Source organism: Giraffa tippelskirchi, chromosome 4 (assembly GCF_054371585.1).
Source record: "Giraffa tippelskirchi isolate mGirTip1 chromosome 4, T2T-mGirTip1v1.2.pri, whole genome shotgun sequence".
Classification (NCBI taxonomy): domain Eukaryota; kingdom Metazoa; phylum Chordata; class Mammalia; order Artiodactyla; family Giraffidae; genus Giraffa; species Giraffa tippelskirchi.
The window spans coordinates 32,721,138-32,743,138 of record NC_137278.1 but is presented as its reverse complement, the minus strand read 5'-3'; the positions used below and the strand labels follow the sequence as shown (position 1 = coordinate 32,743,138).

The 22,001-nt window shown below is 44.0% G+C and overlaps 1 protein-coding gene and 1 long non-coding RNA gene across 8 annotated transcripts in view; one reads left to right on the top strand and one right to left on the bottom strand.

Moving 5' to 3' along the window:
- The window catches only part of MAPRE3 (microtubule associated protein RP/EB family member 3), a 51,922-nt gene extending 43,211 nt beyond the window's left edge, over window positions 1-8,711 (bottom strand). For 6 of the 7 annotated variants that reach the window (XM_081484077.1, XM_081484078.1, XM_081484079.1 and 3 more), the window contains exon 1: window positions 8,555-8,711. The gene's annotated coding sequence lies outside the window, so the exon portion shown is untranslated. The remainder of the gene's footprint in view (window positions 1-8,554) is intronic. The other variant, XM_081484090.1, reaches the window with a different exon arrangement.
- Window positions 608-4,649, top strand: LOC145503789 (uncharacterized). Its single transcript, XR_014051772.1, has 2 exons — window positions 608-2,732; window positions 3,253-4,649. It is a non-coding gene; the product is annotated as an uncharacterized LOC145503789 (long non-coding RNA).
- Window positions 8,712-22,001: the final 13,290 nt, after the last annotated feature.

The following is a 22,001-nucleotide window of genomic DNA, read 5'->3' as shown; positions in this document are numbered from 1 at the left end:
TGTGTGACAGGTCACATGGTTCCTCAAGTCTACGTCCAGGCTCCCCAGTGCTCAGAGGTGAGCAGACACCACCGCGGGTGGAGGACAGCAATCGGCCCACTGGATGGGCCATTTAGACGATGCACAGTCTGTGTGTGGATGGGAAAATGAGCAAGAGGACAGCAGCTCCAGGGACTTGCCCAGCCCATCCCCTTGATGGCTTCTGTCGTCAGGTGGCCACTGGCGGGCACCCAAACTTTTCCACGCTTGGAAGAAAAAGGGCCATGGCAGAACAGAATATGGCCAAGGGCAAAGGGAGAGAGGAGGCTGCCAGAGGCCTGGGCACAGTCTTTCAAAACAGGTAGTTCAGATAGGTACACAACCACCAAAACAAGAGTGGTGGTGGTGGTGATTTAGTCGCTAAGTCATGTTTAACTCTTGCAAGAGAGAAAGCCTCAAATCAGGCGCCTGAGCCATGGGGGAACCGCAACACCAGAGAATCTGCAAAGGTTTGGGGAGAAAAAGCCCCCCGCAAATGGAGCCCTGTGCCGTACAGGGTTTTACTGAAACCTGATACGCTTAAACAGCAAAAGTTAAGAGGCAAAGAAGACTATCTTGTAAGACATTATCTTTTTATAATTTTTTTTTTTTTTACATCTTATTTGAGTCACGAGGAACTATTTCATTTGGGTGGTTGGACTTGGGAGTTTCTAGGCTGTGTTTTAAGTCACACACCCACACAGTCATACTCCCGGCACGCTCTCTCTCAAAGAAGGAATGAAGCAGCATCTAAAGGAACACCTTTGAGAAGTGTTTATCTTTAATCACAACCACAGTGAAACAAAACAGTAAAAAATTAAATACCTTAGGGTTTTCTTAGAGATTGCTCTACTACATGGAATCTATACATCATTGGTTTAAAAATTTTGTATAAAAGTTATAGCTTAATGTTATACTTAATGCAGAAAAGTTTGGAAAACACTGAAAAGCACTCAGAAAAAAAGTATTCCTGTTACTTAAAGATAATCACTGATAGTTTTGGCATACGCCCTTCTACTACCTTTTCATAGCCTTTAAAGTAAAATTGGTATCATTCTGGACACACAATTTTGCATCCTTTTTTCATTGATTATATCAAAAGTATCTGATATCAATAAATATTCCAGGAGATTTTTAATGCCTGTGAAGTATTCTATCTGGGTGAACTGACCAAATGCCTAATTGTTGATCTTTTTGGTTGTTTTAACTATTTGATATTGTTAATAATGATTATAATGAATAATGTTGCATTAATAAAAATCATTGTATAGGTACTTTTATATACAACTCTGATTTTCTCAATATTCCTAGAACAGCAATTTCTGATCTAAACGTATGTTCCTTTTAAGGCTTTTGATACATACTGTCAAAATGACAGGGCAGATCTGAAGACATGCTCTTGCTCAGTTATTTTAAACATATCACACAACTGGTATGTATCTCCTATATACAGGAAATAGTTTCAGGAAAAAAAAATCATTTTACATTGAGTCAAAACATTTAGATAGACCAAATCTTTATTTACTTCAGGCAAATGACATGTCCAAAGCTCAAAACACCAGTGTTATGTTACGCCCATTTAACAAAGTTGGTAGGGCATGATGCTAGTAAGAACAAAATATTAGACTGAGGCCAGTATTGGCCAGTCAACTCTACACAGTGGAAAAACCATCCTTGGCCAACTGTCACACAAATCAGTACTCTTGGCCAAAGGGAAGGTTGGGTGATGGAATGTGGATTACTCAGCACAACCCATGCTAGCTCTGAGTTAAGCAAGTCAAAGCACGTGTCTGATGATAGGTGTGTCATCTTCCTATAATAAACAGAAAATCTGGCTAGAAAACAGGACTGAAACTTATGAGAAAATTAAAGCTCAACAATATTTAATAATTCTGTCAGTTATCAGTGATTCCTAGGAGAAGCGGTTAAAAAACTCCTGTGGAAAGTTGTACTCTATTGGCCAGATCTGATCTGAAATGCAGCTACCGTAAAAGAGGGCGTCAGGATTTCAGTGGCACACCTTTATACTTCAAGCCCTCTTGACGCTAAGTAAGCGGCATGGATTTTCCTTTTTTAAAATTAAAAAAAAAAAACTTTATTTTGTATTGAGGTATAGCTGATTAACAAGGTTGTGATAGCTTCAGGTGAACAGCAAGGGGACTCAGCCGTACATATACACGTATCCATCCTCTTCCAAACTCCCCTGCCATCCAGGCTGCCATGTAACATTGCGCAGAATTCCATGTGTTATGCAGTAGGTCCTTGTTGGTTGTCTGTTTTAAATATAGCAGTGTGTATAGGCAACCATAAGTTAAAGATATTAAGTCTGTGAGTCTCTTTCTGTTTTGTAAGTAAGTTCATTTGTATCAGTTTTTAGATTCCACATATAAAAGATGTCATACAATACTTCTCCTTCTCTATCTGACTCACTTCACTCAGTATGACAATCTCTAGGTCCATCCATATTGTGGCAAGTGGTATTATTTCATTCTTTTTAATAACTGAGTAATATTCCATTGTAGAAATGTACCACATCTTTATCCATTCCTCTGTTGATGGACATTTAGGTAGCTTCCATGTCTTGGCTATTGTAAACAGTGCTGCAGTGAACATTGGGGTACATGTATCCTTTCAGATCCGGAGAATGCAATGGCAACCCACTCCAGTATTCTTGCCTGGAAAATCCCATGGATGGAGGAGCCTGGTAGGCTGTAGTCCATGGGGTCGCTAAGAGTCGGACACAACTGAGCGACTTCACTTTCACTTTTCACTTTCATGTTGGAGAAGGAAATGGCAACCCACTCCAGTGTTCTTGCCTGGAGACTCCCAGGGATGGGGGAGCCTGGTGGGCTTCCGTCTATGGGGTCGCACAGAGTCGGACACGACTGAAGTGACTTAGCAGCAGCAGCAGCATGCTTTCAGATCATGTTTTTCTCTGGATATAAGGGGCATGGATTTTTCATAAAGGTCATCTAGTCAGATGCCATTTTCATCAATAGTTGAAAGTTAAATTAGCATATTAGAATAGCAATGATTACGTCAACCATTCAAGAGAAGGAAGGGATCATTCTCAAGAAGGGAATGAAAAGACTAGGAAAAGGCAGTGAGGTAGGAGGTCAGTGATGAAAACTGGGATGCCAGGAAGCAGTTGGAAGGTTCTGAGTTCACCTACAAGTCTGAAAGTGAAAGTCGCTCAGTCATGTCTGACTCTCTGCGACCCCATGGACTATACAGTCCATGGAATTCCCCAGGATGGAATACTGGAGTAGGTAGCCTTTCCCTTCTCCAGGGGATCTTCCCAACTCAAGGACTGAACCCAGGTTTCCTGCATTGCAGGCGGATTTTTTACCAGCTGAGCCACCAGGGAAGCCCAAGAACACTGGAGTGGGTAGCCTATCCCTTCTCCAGTGGATCTTTCTGACCCTGGTTTGGTACAAGCAGCTCAGCCTGTTGGAAGGAAGAAATCTAACCCTATCTGCCCCAAGCAGTGCCGGCTCCAAGTAAAGGCATCTGCTTCTTGTACACCAAAATGTGATTACTGGAAAACAACCACTACCAACCCTATTGGTCTTCATTAAATCACAAAAGCATTTTGTTGTTCATTGTTCAATCACTAAGTCGTGTCTGACTCTTTGAAACCCCATGGACTGCAGTATGCCAGGCTTCCTTCCCTATCCTCCACTATCTCCCAGTTTGCTCAAACTCACGTCCATTGAGTTGGTGATGCCACCCAACCATCTCATCCTCTGTCACCCCTTTCTCCTCCCACCCTCAATACAAAAGCATACCTGCTTCTTATAACAATTCACATATAGAATTATACATGAAAAAAGGAGAATTCACATATAGATAGAATTATATATGAAAAAAGGAGAAGTTCTCCCTTGAGTCTCCTTTTCACTCCTTCACTCTCAAATTCCACTTTCTGGAGGTAAAAACTATTGTGTTTAAATTTTCAGTCTTTACATGCCTATTTAGGAGTATTTTCTTTCCAAATGAGATTTTTTAGGAATTTAAGTTCATTTGTGCTCCACCTGAAGGACTTGTCCTGGCTCCCTAATTATGTGGTCGACTCTACCTGGAACTGGTGCCACCCCAAATGACCTCTCTACTCTCCTCACTAGCAAGGAGGTTTCCCTCCGAAGATGGATTGCTCCTCTCCCTGGCTCTCCATGTCTCCCAGATGCAGAGCTGATCAGAGCACAGAGACTGATGAAAGCAACGCCTCTAAGAGCAGAGGAACTGAATGAAGGCCACTGTGAGCTGTACTCATGAGGGACAGCTCAGCAGCTTTTCCATTTCAAATTAAGATCCCTCCCCAGACTGGCCTCCCCAGCGGAGGACTAACCGCCCCCACAACACACACAAACACACCAAGTCTGTGCTCTCCTCCTCAATTGCTCCCACCCTGCCAGCCTTTCAGATAACCAGGTCAGCTGAATACATGGAGACAAAGGGGCAGTTCATATACTGCTATTTTGGCAGTTGAAATAACACTGCAAGTGCCAGGTCTTCACAGGATAAAGCCCTCTGTGCATGTCAAACACACCAAAAGGGCTGCTGGGAGATGGGGGTTGCTCAACTGAGGGTCCAAGATGGACTTGGGTCCTGATAAAATTTTGAAACCATTATTTTTTATTTTATACTTTAGTAATACAGATGGTTGCTATCCTTTACTAAGCAGGTACTCTACATACTTCCCTTCATTTAATCCTCACAACCACCCTATAAAACAGATGGTTATCATCTCAGGCTTGCAGGTAAGAACACTGGCACTCAGGTTCTGTAACTCACCCAAGGCCACACAGCCAGGAAGTGGTGGACCTGGGACTTGAACTCAGGTTTGTCTGCTTCCAGAGGCGAGACCATCTCCTTTTCTCAAGAATGGTGTTTAATCACTAAATCATGTCCAACTCTTTGTGACCTCATGGACTGTAGCCTGCCAGGCTCCTCTGTCCATGGGATTTTCCAGGCAAGAATACTGGAGTGAGTTGCCATTTCCTTCTCTAGAGGATCTTCCCGACCCAGGGATCAAACCAGAATCTCCTGCATTGGGAGGTGGGTTCTTTACCACTGAGCCACTAGGGAAGCCAGGGACTAGAAATTTCTACGGCTTCCAGGAACCACAGAAGGTTACATTCTGGAGCTGGAAGATAATCCAGTTTGTGCCTCCCCTCTGCCCCCTTTCAGCCCCCTCCACCTCGTTTCCTGGAATACAGCAGTAGCCTCATGGATAAGAAGCTGAGCCGACTTCAGATACCCACCTTTGCATCTGCTTTATGTTAAATGATGCAAACTTAAGGGAGGAAAAACTTTCTTGAAGTGGAAATGCGTGAGGAAAACTGATTATTTTTAAGGTGGCCAGAATAAATACTTAATTAGACAGTGTGACACTCAATTTCACCTGGCTCTGCAGCATCTCAGACAATAAAACAAGCCCTTGTCAACAGGGCTAATTATAGACTACTAAATTACTTTTATTAAAACCCTCTGGAATATTAAAAATGAGGGATGAGGTAACATGGCATTGAAGAATAGCCCTAGACTGGCAATCTGGGTGCTAGTCCTGACTCAGCCACTAATAACTACTAATATTAATTTGCATGCTGTATACAGTTGACAAAGTGTTTTCACATACTTTCTACATTAGTTGGGTGACTTTGGGCAAGTCACTAACTCTTGGTGTCCCATGTCAAATCTGGAAATGAGAATACTGAATCATCTGAAGTCCTCTCTACTTCTAATGTCCTATGGGAGGAGGGCATGTTGCTTAGGATCTTTACAAATGTGTCTGTAAACAAATCAGATGATTCTGGCTAAGAAAAATTACACTTTCTATTCAGCTTCTGAGAGATTTTACTTGGCTATTTAAGGTATAGCTCATAAGATGTTTGCTGCCAGCTAGTTGGCTCAGCTTCTGGAGGACACTATATGAAGGCCTTGCATTAGATTCCTATATAGGAACTTTCCTCTGTTCAACAGCTAACTGCCATGCCTAACTCCAGTCAATCATCTTACACACATAATTTCAAAAAGTAGGTGGGCTTACAGAAAGGACTTAAGGAAATCCTTCCTCACAATGCATGCATTCTCAGGACTATCACGTACCCAAGAATATTTTAAATATCATTCTCAGTTCTAAGACATGCAAATCCCTCCTTCAAGTCTTGCCACTTCCCGGCTATTTTAATGTTCCTGAAATTAGGATGCACCTTAAATTCAACATATATATTTTGATCTGGTAGTGTTAAATGAATTTACCTAAAAGCTGCTGGTAAACTGCCAGTATGTCTTAGAATCAAGGAAATGTAGTGCTGTAAAACTACAACACAGATCACATAGACTTAGGTTTAATTTGGTTCAAATCATGTCCCTCTCCTTGATCCTAACAATTACACTCAGTGACAACTGAATAGGCAACATATAAGACACAGGTATTAGTTTACCAACAGCAGCAATTTAAAAGGCATTCCATCATTATCTCATAAAATGCTGGTATGGATTTCAAAGGCAAATTAACCCATATAAAAACCACTGGGATGCTCTGAAAATGTCCTATCCCACAGCAAACTGCAAAGGGAACATTTTACTCACACCCTCCTGATCTATCTAGCCTTGACACATTTTCTTGCTTCTTAGTTCACCACCCTCCACCCCAGTAAATATCGCTGATTCCCAAAATACACTCAACCCAGGAGGAGCAGCTCTCCAGCACAGCTGTCTGCTCCGGCCCTGCCCGGGTATTTCGGTGAGCTATGCGACAGAGAGAGGACCACACAGAAGGAATGTAACGCTCAGGCTCCATGGTTCCCATCGGCCCACAGGCAGGTGCATCCCGCCAAACCCCAGACTGGCATTTGAAACAGAAGAAACTGCACTGCTGCATGGGGGCAGTAGTCTTCCTGAACTTCATCTCTATGTTTAAAACTAGGGCGACAGCCGTCCTTGCTACTGTAAACTAATCTAATGGGCATGGGGGTGGGGAGTGGCTCTGAGGAGGCTGCCAATAGGCCATGATTGAGCAAAGTCAAGGAGCTAAATTGTTATTCCTCACTGTTTGCAAGCCAGAAACTCCACATCTGTGTGTCCTTTGGTATGATTTTTAGAACCGAACCATCTACGCTTTTTGAGCCTAAAGTCAATAAAACCTGAGCTGCTTCTACAATTTAACTTGCTGATATTTACACATAGTTTCTGACAGTACACTGAAATCTGAAAGCCAAAAAAAAAAAAAAAAGAATCAAAGGAAGTTGGCAATGAGGTACACACAGTAGTTAGGAGCCTTCAAGTTGAGGCACGTTGATTAAGAGCTTTTGGCTATGGGCACCAACTCCGACTTCAGCCTTATTTCTCCTAGAAAAAGAAAACAATCTGGGCTCCTCCTCTGTTCCAAGATCAGGGAATGCACGATGGGCAGGTGGATGGGTAGCAAACATAACCCCGGGGAATTGTTCAAATATGCTAGAACCCCTATCAGTTGACAGCCCCCAGAGAGACTCACAGCTGCAGCAAGCAGGGGGTGCAAGCCTCAGACCTATACCAGTGAGAAACCTCAGTTCTCTTCCCCCTTGTCGGCTCTGCACATGTTACCTGAAAACTCACACTCACCCAGTTGGTTACCCCTTGGAAGTTACAGGTATCAAAGATCAAGTGCTGCTACAACCCTTCAACAAACAAACAGTAAGCACTTGCTATGGATATCAGGCCTGTTTCCAAACCTCCCATTATTACACCGGGTTGTACTGCGGGGGCGAGGGGGCTGGTGAGGTGGGGGAAAGCATTTTAAAGAGTACTGCAAGATGCTTATTCACAACACCACACTGGAAGCGCAGGAACTTCAGCTCCCAAACGCAACCTTTCTCCCCCCTCCCTCCAGTCCCTCTCCACCGCGCCCGCCAAAGCCAGAGCTCAGCCCACTGGAAGGCCACCGTGCACCGGCGGGTGTTCACTGAACAGTAGCTGATCACGGTGATGGGGCCGGAAAGCCCCACACGCTCTCGGCAGCCAGTGAGAACTGTCCAGACCTGCCTGCCTCCCGACGCCAGCCGGGGCAGGAGCGTGTGGGTAGGATACCTGAGGCCCCGAGGTTTGGGCAGGCACAACGTCCCCTCCCCCAAGTCTGCCCTCGCTCTCTCCCTTGTCACTCTTTTTCTGGCATATCACTGGGGAAAACCGGGGAGGCCGGAGATGTCAGGCCCAAGAGGAGTAAGGAGAAGGGACAAGGGCGAACGGGAGGCAGTTTTTTTGTGGGGGGGATCTGTCCAGAGCGGAGGTGCGGTAGCGCCGCATCTCGTGGGGAAGAACCCCCCAGGTGGGTCTGGAGGGAGAAAAGGGGAGGCCTGACCGCCGAGGCCGCGGGGAGCCCGGGAGAGGGGGATGGAGGAAGGGAGGCGCGGGCGTGGGGGAGATGCGGTTGGGGGGCGCGGGGGCGCGGTTCGGGAGGCGAAGGGGGCAGCTCGGTTCCCCTCCCCCAGCCCGGGCCCGGGCCTCCCGCTGACTCAGCCCCGCGGCGTCGGTCGCCTCGGCCCGGACTCACAGTGCGCGAGGTGGCTCCGGCAGAGGCGGCGGGGGAGGGGGGCAGGCGGTTGGGGAGGGGGCGCTGCGGCTGAGGCTGCGGCTCCGGCCGGCGGCTCCGGGGTGGAGGGTCCTAGTAGAGGCCGCCGCGGTCTCCGGCTTCAACGCACAGAGACTGCGGGGGAAGAGAGCACTGCGCAGGCGCGATGCGGCCACCGCTGTCAGTCCGAGCGGGGCGGGGCCAGGGCACCCGCCGTCTCCAAGGCAACTGGTTGGCGCGGGAAGGCGAGCCCGTACCTCCACCTTGTCTTAGCAACGGCGACGGGAGGTGGGGTGGGGGGGTGGAGGGAGACGAGAACAGTCCTTCTAAGTTGCCACAGCAACAAGGAGAGGCCACCGTCTCATAAATTTACGGCGGAATCGAGGGAACGCGCTCACCTTGTCACCATGGCAACTGGGAACAGCCCCTTCCTTTTTCCTTAGCAACAGGGTAACAATTCCTCCTCCCTAACTGAGGACAGAAGGAACAAGCACTTAAACGTGATTCCATAGTAGCCAGATGACGGATTCTTATCTGTCTCACGGCTACTGCAAAGGAGAAAGAGAATATTTCTTCTTTTTCAGCGACACGAGAGCGCTAAGGCTGGGTTTTCTTTCCTCTCTTGGTTTATGCTTTTCAATAGCAGTGTGTTACTCTAATATCCAAATTCAATTTTCCTTTACTTGTGTTAAACATTCCTTTCCGTCTCTTACCAGAAAGTCAATACTTTTATGGAGCTAACAAAATCGTCTATACAAGGTTTGTTTTTGTTTTTTTTACCAAGCTTATTGTCTCTCTCCCAATGTATTTGTAAAAATGACTCCTGTTTCTTCATCTTGCCTACTAGCTGGCTTAGATTCTACCCCCTCATAACTAGCTTCCTCTTTGATATATTCATTGGTGTTTCTGAATTCCCTGTTCTAGGTCAGTTTTTATGGATCTCTCCAGTTCTTCTAAATCCTTCTTCCTGTCCACACCTACTATCCTTGTCCTCCAGTGCTCTGCCCCAGGCTCCCTATGCTCACCTGTTTGTGATTTCCTCAGCTTGGTTCTCTTTGTGCAAATTACTTCTGGGTCTCCCTCCCTCAGCCCTGACACCCATGGGTATCTTAAGGTCACCTCTGTACCCATTTTGTAATACCTCCTTTCATTACACACTATAAGTGTTGACCTTCATTTGCATGTGTCTCTTCAATCAGACTATGTGCCCCTTGTGAGCAGGAATTCTGTCTTATTCACCTGCTCCCTCAGCATCTAGCACTGAATGTGAAACAAACAGTAAGTGTTTATGGAATTGGATCAAGTAAAGACAAAGGTTTTATTCAAAGTTTCTTCAAAGATTTTCTTTGACCCCAAATAAATGGGTGAAAGGAATCAAAGGATTATAAACCTTAAAAAAAAATTCTTTCTTACTTTCTCTGACCAGCTGAAACTCCAATACTGTGGCCACCTGATGCAAAGAGCTGACTCATTGGAAAAGACCCTGATGCTGGAAAAGATTGAGGGCAGGAGGAGAAGGGGATGGCAGAGGATGAGATGGCTGGATGGCATCACCAACTCGATGGACATGGGTTTGGGTGGACTCAGGGAGTTGGTGATGGACAGGGAGGCCTGGCGTACTGCGGTTCATGGGGTCGCAAAGAGTCACACGACTGAGCGACTGAACTGAACTGAAATGCCTCAGAGTCTCCATCAACATTTTCCTTATCTTTACACATATTTAGTCTTTTTTTTGTTTTGGCCACACTGTGCAGCATGCAGAACTTACCTAACTAGGAATCAAACCCATGCCCCCTCCAGTGAAAGGGCAGAATCTTAACCACTGGACAACCAGGGAAGTCCTACGCATATTCAATCTTTAAGTTCTACTGCTACTATTACACTCCTCTCTTACTCCCTTCGCTCTCCATCTTTGTGCCAAAACTCTAGTCATCTATTAATTGAAACTGTGGCATTCTCTATTTCCTGACTTCTCACCTGTAGCTGGTCTCCCTTCTACACTCTCCCTAATGTTTCCACTAAATAACTTTTCTCACACGGTACTGACCTCCTCAATGACTCTCATCACCCTCTATAATCAGTGCAAGCTCTTTATGCATTAATATTCTGCCATTCCTAACCCGGCTGAAATTGAGCACTCTTGGTGAACATCATTGGATTCTGCCGGGCTTGTTGACATGCTGCATTCTCTTTGAATGACTCAGAAGTAACAATTCATAGGCAAGCATTCTTTTCCGAGTCTCCCTGTATAACTCCCAGAGATTCCACCCCAGGACTGTGAGTGTCAAAGCACTCTGACTAAGTCCATTTTCTCAGGGGAGAAGGAGAAGGCAGCTGACTACAAAGTGAGTAGTAAAAGAGAGAGACACAACATATGCTGAGTCAAGACTGTCTCCGCCCATCCAAGGCAATTCTCAGAAAGGAGAGGGTTTCTTGTAGAGGGTAATTCCCAGGACAAATCAGGGCATTAGGACAGGAAAATGTCCTAGAAAGAGAAAACTTTTTCCTAGCCACAGAGTTGCAGACTTGAAGCTGTTCCTACCTGTATCTATAGGGTGTCTGGGTGCCACAAAGACAAAGGGGAAATTTTCAGACTCAGTCTATTTTGTTTCTCCATTCTGAAGTTCCAGCTCATCTCTATGGTTGTAGGTGTGGACTTGGGTGGTATAGAGGACCCTGAGTAATCCTGAGAAGAGACTGTGATTCTAGTAACCCCACCCATTCATCACACAAGGGATAAAGGGCCATTCTACAATTTCTGTATACCCTTCAACCAGATTCTCCACATTTTTACAATGTGCCAGTTATCTATTGCTGAAAAACAAATCACTTTAATTTAGCAGTTTAAAACAACAACCGTTTCATTATCTGTTTGTGTGGGATGGGAATTCAGGAAGGGCTCAGTGGGGTGGTTCTGGCTCAGGGTTTCTCATGTGGTTACAGTCCAGATGGCGGCTGGAACTTAAACATCGGGGGCTGGCTAGACAACCCTCTCCATATTGTCTCGGAGCCGGCTTTCTCACTACACATTTGGTAGCTATAGGTTTCAAGGGTGAATACTATAGTGAGAGAAAAGCTGCATCCCTTTTTATAACCTAGCCTCAGACATCACTTCTACTATATCTATCTAATAATAAAGAAAGGGAACATAAACCCTACCTCTCAATGGAAACAATGTCCAAGTCACATAATAAGAGCATGTGGATGAGAGATATTGTTGAATCATCTTTGGAGAATGCAATCTGCCACACCCTACCATCTGATGACAAGAATTAACACCCCGCTCAATGCAAAATACACTCATCGCTTGCCTCAAGACCCCTATGTCTCATTCCATGACAGCACCAACTTGAAGTCCAGGGTCTCATCATCTAACTCAGGGCTCAGTGTGGGTATGGCTCTTCAGGTACAGTTCTTGGTATCACTCCTTGAGTACCAGTCCCCTTGATCTGAAAACCTGTGAAGTAAGGAGAAACATCATCTGCCTTAATGTCCCCAGCATACACTAGTGGCACAGACATAGGATAATTGCTATGGACATTATCATTTCAAAAAGGAGAAAAACAGATGGCACACACAGCAGTTATTAGTTCCCAGCGATTCTGAAATCCAATGGACACGTGTTGCCAGTTTCTGGTTTAGGGCTTAAACCCTTTTCCATTTATTTATTTATATCAGTGTTGACAGGGACTTGTTTCCCCTGGTGGATTACAATCCTTTCTTCTTATGTGTTTTGATGTTGAATTTGTCATAGATTTGTCTAATGGAAGAAACTTCAAGTTGGCTCCTGTATCCTTTGGATTTGTCTCCAGCATTCTTTGAACATTCCCTTGCTTTCGGGCACAAGATGTTCCAGGCTCATCTTGTACTTTCCCTCCCTCAGCCCTGGAATTGGCCATTCACCAGGGCATCATGAGTCCTCTTGACTTTTTGACATTTCTTTTCTTTTTCCATTCTTCCTTGCTCCCTAAATCTGCCCTTAACCATCCTTGGAATTCCCATCTCATTTCCCTTTCTCCTTCCTCTATACATACTTCCTGAGTGGCTTCAGCTATTCCCATGACTTCTGAATTTGTATCTCCATCCCTATCAGCTCCTCCAGCTGTGAGAATTGTATATGTAACTACCTTCTAGACACCTCCAACCCTGCGTCCCACAGGCATCTCAAACTCAGTGGGCTTAAGTTACTCTCCTTTACCCTTCCTCCCTCAAAAACCCAACTTTCCTATATTCCCTATTATTGTTAATGAGATCACTATCCAAGAAAAACCCGAGGGTGGTCTTAACCCACATCTTCTCCCCAACTCCTTACACCAGAACCATTTTGCAATATTATTAATTCTATTATATATATGTACATATCAGTTCAGTTCAGTCGCTCAGTTGTGTCCAATTCTTTGCGACCCCATGGACTGCAGCATGCTAGGCCTCCCTATCCATCGCAACTCCCGGAGTTTACTCAAACTCATGTCCATTGAGTCGGTGATGCCATCCAACCATTTCATCCTCTGTCATCCCCTTCTCCTCCTGCCTTCAATCTTCCGCAGCAACAGGGTCTTTTCCAATGAGTCAGCTCTTAGCATCAGGTGGCCAAAGTATTGGAGTTTCAGCTTCAACATCGGTCCTTCCAATGAATACCCAGGACTGATCTCCTTTAGGATGGACTGGTTGGATCTCCTTGCAGTCCAAGGGACTCTCAAGAGTCTTCTCCAACACCACAGTTCAAAAGCATCAATTCTGTGCTCGGCTTTCTTTATAGTCCAACTCTCACATCCATACATGACTACTGGAAAAACCATAGCCTTGACTAGACAGACTTTTGTTGACCAAGTATTGTCTCTGCTTTTTAATGTGCTGTCTAGGTTGGTCATAACTTTCCTTCCGAGGAATAAGAGTCTTTTAATTTCATGGCTGCAATCACCATCTGCAGTGATTTTGGAGCCCCCCAAAAGAAAGTCAGCCACTGTTTCCACTGTTTCTCCATCTATTTGCCATGAAGAGATGGGACTGGATGCCATGATATTAGTTTTCTGAATGTTGAGCTTTAAGCCAACTTTTTCACTCTCCTCTTTCACTTTCATCAAGAGGCTCTTTAGTTCTTCTTCACTTTCTTCCATAAGGGTGGTGTCATCTGCATATCTGAGGTTATTGATATTTCTCCTGGCAATCTTGATTCCAGCTTGTGCTTCCTCCAGCCCAGCATTTCTCATGATGTACTCTGCATATAAGTTAAATAAGCAGGGTGACAATATACAGCCTTGACGTACTCCTTTTCCTATTTGGAACCAGTCTGTTGTTCCATGTCCAGTTTTAACTGTTGCTTCCTGACCTGCATACAGATTTCTCAAGAGGCAGGTCAGATGGTCTGGTATTCCCATCTCTTTCAGAATTTTCCTCAGTTTATTGTGATCCACACAGTCAAAGGCTTTGGCATAGTCAATAAAGCAGAAGCAGATGTTTTTCTGGAACTCTCTTGTGTTTTCGATGATCCAGTGGATGTTGGCAATTTGATCTCTGGTTCCTCTGCCTTTTCTAAACTCAGCTTGAACATCTGGAAATTCATGGTTCATGTATTGCTGAAGCCTGGCTTGGAGAATTTTGAGCATTACTTTACTAGCGTGTGAGATGAGTGCAATCGTGTGGTAGTTTGAGCATCCTTTGGCATTGCCTTTCTTTGGGATTGGAATGAAAACTGACCTTTTCTAGTCTTGTGGCCACTGCTGAGTTTTCCAAATTTGCTGACATATTGAGTGCAGCACTTTCACAGGTATATATATACATGTGTGTGTGTTTGTGTGTGTATTCTTTTTTGGCTGCACTGCACTGCATGTAGGATCTTAGTTTCAGACCAGGTATCGAACTTGCGCCCCTGCAATGGAAGTATGAAGTCTTAACTTCTGAAGTACAAGGGCATCCCTGATTTCATTTAAAAATGACTCTCATTTCTGTTCCCATTATTATCTCCATCACCTTTACCATCTCTTACTTGGGTTACTGCAGAGCCTCCACCTGGTCTTTATGCCTCTAGTGTCTCCCACCTCGCTCCATCCTCAACACCCTGCTAGAAGTCTCTTTCTAGAAGAGAAATCTTACCAACATAACTCCTCTGCATAAATCCCTATGGCTGCCCTCCTCAAACTGGCTGAAGCAACTCCTGGGCATGGGGGAGTCTTGTAAAGAAACAGAACGAGGAGCTGTAGCATAGTTATGTCTTCCTCAAGCTTAAATTTTATTTACAGATTTGGGACAACATTTTAAAATATTTTAAAAACAGACATATGATGAAGTAGAATGCAAGAATCACATACTTTTAAAGATAAGATGTTTAAAGAGAGTTTGAACTCAAGACACCTCTAAGCCTGAGCTCTCCATACTGCCTTATGGGGTATGTTAGTGGAAAGTTTGAGAAACACTGGCTTGAAAGATAAAAGTTCAGACTTTTTCACATGGTAGAGAAGCGCTATTATAATCTGGCCCCTACTAACCATTTCCACTTCATTTTCCACTCCTCTGGTGCCCTCAACCTCATTACTTTCCCCCATACATGTCAGCCCCAAAGAGCAAGGACTTGTAGTTGTTCAAGAAAGCAATTCTGTTTCACAGCCAAGCCAGTGTTATGGGGGTCATCCTACTTGGAATCTCCCTTTCCCTTCATTCTGTGAAGTCCCACTCATTCTCCAAGACCAGCTGTAGTGTCATCTCCTCTGTGACACTGTCAGGGACCTCCTCCAGACAACTGATATGTTCTTTTTGGTACCAGGTACTTTCTTTGTCATGGCCCCTCATCACCTTATGTTATTATGCTTGTTCACCAATCTCCTTGCTGGAGGTCCTCACTCTCAGAGACCATATCTTATTTACCTTTGTATTCTCAGCACTTCACATGGAACTGAAAACAGCCAAGCAAGTGAAAAACAACTTGACCTTTTGTACTTTGACCAGGGTGACTGGGGAAGCCAGGTGGTGGAGGGAGTCAGAGAGAGTGGGTTGACTCTGGCTGGTGGGGGAGCTAGATTTTAGATTGGCACTTGCAGGTCTGCCCTGGTTGTGAGGTAGGAGCAGAGAGGAGCTGTGATGCCGGTCTCTGTTACCAACAGTGTTCATTTTTCTTCTGATACTTCCCAGGTATACTATACAGTCCATGGGGTCACAAAGAGTACGACACGACTAAGCCACTTTCACTTTCACTCCCTAGGTGGCTCTAGTGGTAAAGAACCCACCTGCCAATGCAGGAGATGTTAAGAGATGCGGTTCTGATCTCTGGGTCAGGAAGATCCCCTGGAGAAGGAAATGGCAACCCACTCCAGTATTCTTGCCTGGAGAATCCCAGGGACAGAGGAGCTTGGTGGGCTACAGTCCATGGGGTCGCAAAGAGTCGGACATGACTGAAGCGACTTAGCACACAAAAGTGGAATAGGGCATTCAAATAGGACTGAGGCCCAGATATAGGAAACCCTTAACATGGCTTTAAAATGTACAAGGGGCTTGTGGAAGCAATGTGTAATTTTGTTAAGGAATGAATTTTAATCACAAGACTTGAAGCAGGTGACCTTGTGACCTTATCTAGAGAGCAAATCTAACCCTTCTCCCTGCTGGAGGTGCACAAGCCTTGGGTCCAATAATTCCTTTTTGATATGACCTTGGGCCATGGTTTTTCTCACCTGTAGTTGTGATGGTTAAATGAGATAACATATGAAAAATGCTCGGCAGTACTCAAAACACAGTAAATACCCAATAATTGGTAACTATCAATAGTAACCAAACTCTTATTCGGTTCAAGAGTTCATTTGATTCTCCCCCTCAGTTATATCCTATTACATCGTATAAGGTCAAATATACAAATTTAGAATTTTCAAAGGTCTTAAGACAAACCTCTTGTGAACATTAATGACCCACTGTATCCAGAATAAACAGCACCTTTAGACCAGTGGCTTAGATTGCAAGATGTCACCCTGCTTTTGTGGAAAATGCCACCATGATGATCAGGTGGGTGATAAAGGCTTGGATTAACTTGGATGAGTTTGAGGTGGCCTCCAGGCCCCAACAGTTTTTCTTAATTTTCTTTTATTGGAGTGTAGTTGATTCACAACGTTGTGTTACTTTCAAGTGTACAGCAAAGTGAATCAGTTATACATATGCATATATCCACTCTTTTCCCATATAGACCATTCTTTTCCCATATAGACCACTACAGAATATTGAGTAGAGTACCCTATGCTATACAGTAGATCCTTATTAGTTATCTGTTTTGTATGTAGTAATGTGTATATGTCAATCCCAATCTCCCAATTTATCCCTTCCCTCACTTACCCCTGGTTACAATAAGTTTGTTGTCTCTATCTGTAACTCTATTTCTGTGTTGTAGATAAGTTCATTTGTGTCATATTTTAGATTCCACGTATAACCAATATCATATGATATTTCTCTTTCTCTGTCTGACTTACTTCACTCAGTACGATAATCTCTAGGTCCATCCATATAGCTGCAAATGGCATTATTTCATTCTTTTCTATGGCTGAGTAATGTGTGTGTGTGTGCGCACTCAGTTGTGTCTGACTCTTTGCAGTCCCTTGGACTATAACCCACCAGTGTCCTCTGTCGATGGAATTGTCCAGGCAAGAATAGTGGAGTGGGTTGCCATTTCCTATTCCATATGTGTGTATATATATATATATATACACACATATACATATATGTGTGTATATATACACGTATGTGTTACATTTTCTTTATCCATTCCTCTGTTGATGGACATTTATTAATAGATTGCTTCCATGTCCTGGCTATTGTAAATAGTGCTGCAATGAACATAGAACTGCATGTGTCTCCCAGGACTCGCTCTTTTGTCTGCCCCAGCATTTGCATCTGCATCCACTGTTTCTGCAGCTCGATGGACACAAATAGGGCTTCTCCTTGTAGAGATACCCTCCTCAAATGTCAAAGGCCGAGTCATGGAAAGGCAGCGTTAGACAGAGATTAGGGCATGCTTTGGAAGCTACAAGGACTTGAGTTGATGAGAAACTAAATCTATCACTCACTAACTCTACAGCAAGCTATTTAACTCAGTTTCTTCATCTATAAAATAGGGATAATAACAGTAAAAACCTCAGAGACTTAACATAAGGATTAGATGGGATCTTGTTTATCAGGTGCTTGGTACAGTGCTTGCCATGTTGTGGGCATTCAGTAAACAGTATCTGTTATTATTTTTATATAAAAAGTGAAGTATGGACTTCCCTGGTAGTCCAGTGGTTGAAAATCTGCCTGCCAATACAGGGGATACCAGTTTGATCCCTGGTCTGGCAGGATTCCACGTGCTTCCGAGCAACTAAGCCCATGTGCCACATCTACTGAAGCCCGCACACCCTAGAGACCTCGATCTGCAACAGAAGAAGCCACCGCAATGAGAAGTCCGTGCACCGCAACTAGAGAGTAGCCCCTGTTCACCGCAGCTAAAGAAAGCCTGCACGCAGCAACGAAGACTCAGCGCAGCCAAAAAAAAAAAGAAGTGTTATATTCTTTGAAAGAACTTTCCAAAACAAGTAAAGCTCTTTGCTGGTACTTTTATTTGTCTCTCTCTCTCTCACACAGCATTTCTTTTTTATAAAGGGGAAATTAACATTTATTTAGCTGCTACTATAGCCAGGCATGAGATGTGTACCATTTCCTATAACTGCCCTGGTCATCCCCTGAGGTTGGTATCATTTCTATTTTTACAATAAACAATAGAGACCCAGAGAAGTTAACTAACTTGCCTAAGATCATACAGCTAGTGAACATCAGAAGCACAGCTTGAACTAAAGCCAGCACCAAAATCCAAGCGTCTATTATCCTATGCTTCCTAAGCCTACTGTACTATAATTATTTATCAATATATATTTTCCTCAAATTAATCTCTAAATGCAGAAGCTGCACTTGATTCATTTTTGTATCTAACACATGCCTGGCAGATACTCCATAAGCTTGCATTACATAAAAAATCTAAAACTCATGAAAGTAAACCTAGTCTTGCCAGATGAATATAAGATGCCTAGTTAAATTTGAATTTCAGACAAACAACAAATAATTTTTCAGTATAAGTATGCCACAGACACTATTTGAGACATATCTATACGCAAAATTTCTAAAAATGATTTGCTATCTGAAATTCAGATTTAACTGAGCATCCTGTATTTTTGCTTGTTAAATCTTGCAACTTTAACCTAAACCTTGAGATTGGTTTTGAAAGGGACAACTTCCCCAGGGGTTCTCCTGATAGCAGAAGGGCTGCTGTGGCCCCTCACTCACACTCAAGGTTGACCTAGTCCTGGGCTGCTCTGGGCGCTGGGGTTGAGGCCACTGTGACGTGGACATATTGGCCTTTCTTAGGTCTCTTGTTGTTGTTCAGCTGCTAGGTCATGTCCGACTCTTTGAGACCCCATAGACTGCAGCAATCCAGGCTCTCCTGTCTTTCATTATCTCCCAGAGCTCAAATTCATGTCCATTGAATTGGTAATGCTATCCAACCATCTCATCCTCTTCTGCTCCCTTCTCCTTTCTCCTTCTGTCTTTCCCAGCATCAGGGTCTTTTCCAATAAGTTGGCTCTTCGCATCAGGTGGCTAAAGTATTGGAGCTTCAGCTTCATCATCAGTACTTCCAATGAATATTCAGGGTTCATTTCCTTTAGGAATGACTGGTTTGTTCTCCCTGCAGTCCAAGGGACTCTTAAGAGTCTTCTTCAGCACCACAATTCAAAAGTATCAATTCTTCGATGCTCAGCCTTCTTTATAATCCAACTCTCACACCTCTACTTGACTACTGGAAAAACCACAGCTTTGACTATATGGACCTTTGTCAGCAAAGTGATATCTCTGCTTTTTAATACGCTGTCTAGTTTTGTCATAGCTTTCCTTCCAAGGACCAATAGCTGTCACCATCTGCAGTGATTTTGGAGCCCAAGAAAATAAAATCTGTCACTGCTTGTACTTTTCCCCCTTCTATTTGCTATGAAGTGATGGGACGAAATGCCATGATCTTAGCTTTTTGAATGTTGAGTTTTAAGCCAGCTTTTTCACTCTCCTCTTTCACCCTCATCAAGAGTCTCTTTAGCTCCTCTTCACTTTCTACCATTAGAGTGGTATCATCTGCATATCTGAGGTTGTTGATATTTTTCCTGGCAATCTTGATTCCAGCTTGTACTTCATCCAGCCCAGCATTTTGCATGATGTACAGACATTCTCTGCGTATTACGTTAGGCCAGCCTTGGCACTTTAAACCAAAGAAGCAGGCACTGATAAGCTTAAAGCGCCACCTGGAGGCCTTTATGGGTAGTACTGTGGCCAGGGGCCATCTCTTGGACCCAGAACCTTGGGAAGCAGAGAAAGGCCAAACAAGGCAGAGACAGGATAGAAGAGGAGGTCAGTCCAGCAGTGGCAAGGGGCAGGGTAAGAAATATCTTCCTGGCATTTTCAGTGTATGGCTGCTGCTCTGGCCACCCGGGAACTGAAGGCACTCACTCTCCAAAGGAGATAATTTCTTAGGGCTGCACTTCTCCAGGGCCCTCTGCCTCCTTGCAGTCTCCAGGGAGTCTTGGTCTTATAAGACAAATTCTTTGTCCCCACAGCAGACCTACTGAGTCAGAAGCTGTGGGGGTGGGGTCCAGTGGGCTGCATTTAAATAAGTCCTCCAGGTGATTCTTTTTTAAAAATTTGATTAGTTTTAAAAAATTATTTATCTGTCTGTGCTGGGTCTTAATTGTGGCACATGGGATCTTAGACCTTTATTTCAGCATGCGAACTCTTAGGTGCAACATGAGGGATCTAATTTCCCCACCAAGGATCAAACCTGGGCCTCCTGCTTTGGGAACATGGAGTCTTAGCCTCTGAACCTCCAGGGAAGTCCCCATTTAGGTGATTTTGATGCAAAGCTGAAGTTGGAGAACTACCGGCTTAGAGGAAACACGAGTGCATGAGCAGGGTGGAGCACATGCTGAAGTGCACATAGAGAAAGAGCTGGTACATGAATGAGGTGGCTATTTGTTCTTTGTGCCTCCAGAGGCAAGAGCTAGGGCAAAAGGCATGAGTTGCCAAGAGACAGAATTCAGTTTCATTTAAGGAAGTCATACTGAACAAACAGAGCTCTGGGGGACTAGGAGAGGATGCCTGGGGAAGGTAGGTCTCTGTCCCTGGACTAAATGTCCTGGTTCCTTGGCTAGATGATCTGTCATAGATGTGGTAGAAATTTCTGCAGAGGTTAAATTAGATGTGTGTAAAGAATCCCTAAACTCAGAGAATCCATGATTCATTCATTTTTGCAAATCATCTTTCCTTCTTCAGTTCTCTTTTATCAAGAGTAAGGCAATATATCTGGTTGTTTTGAGAACCTCTTTCAGCTAAATATTTATAGCATATTATTACAAAAGAGCAAATAAAGAACCAAATGGCTTTTCTTTTAAAAAAAATATTTATTTATTTTATTTGGCTGCACTGGATCTTGGTTGTGGCATGTCGGATATAGTTCCCTGGCCAGTCATCAAACCCTGGGCCTCCTGCCTTGGGAGCATGTAGGCTTAGCCACTGGACCACCAGGGAAGTCTCTCCAATGGCTTTTCTAGCTTCCTGATCAGGATTTCCTCAGGACTGCTTCCTCAGGACCAACTGTCCTCCAGGCTGCTGCCCAGCTCTCTTCCAGGGGTTTCCCTCTACACCATTCCTGATCCTCTTACTTATGCTGAATCTCCTATTCCCTTTATCCCATGTCTTTCCTTTTTTTTTTTTTTTTTTTTTTTGCAGTCTAGTATGTTGGGACACACTCTCAAATAGATTCCTAAAAAAAGGGTACAAAGATGGTGAGATTTTTCAATCCTGCATGTCTGAAAATGCCTAAGAAAGGCAATGCCAAAGAATGCTCAAACTACTGCACAACTGCACTCATCTCACACACTAACAAAGTAATGCTCAAAATTCTCCAAGCCAGGCTTCAACAATTCGTGAACCATGAACTTCCAGATGTTCAAGCTGGTTTTAGAAGAGGCAGAGAAACCAGAGATCAAATTGCCAACATCTGCTGGATCATCAAAAACGAAGAGAGTTCCAGAAAAACATCTGTTTCTGCTTTATTGACTATGCCAAAGCCTTTGACTGTGTGGATCACAATCAACTGTGGAAAATTCTGAAAGAGAGGGGAATACCAGACCACCTGACCTGCCTCTTGAGAAACCTGTATGCAGGTCAGGAAGCAACAGTTAGAACTGGACATGGAACAACAGGCTGGTTCCAAATAGGAAAAGGAATATGTCAAGGCTATATATTATCACCCTACTTATTTAGCTTATATGCAGAGTACATCATGAGAAATGCTGGGCTGGATGAAGCACAAGCTGGAATCAAGACTGCTGGAAGAAATATCAATAACCTCAGATATGCAGATGACACCACCCTTAAGGCAGAA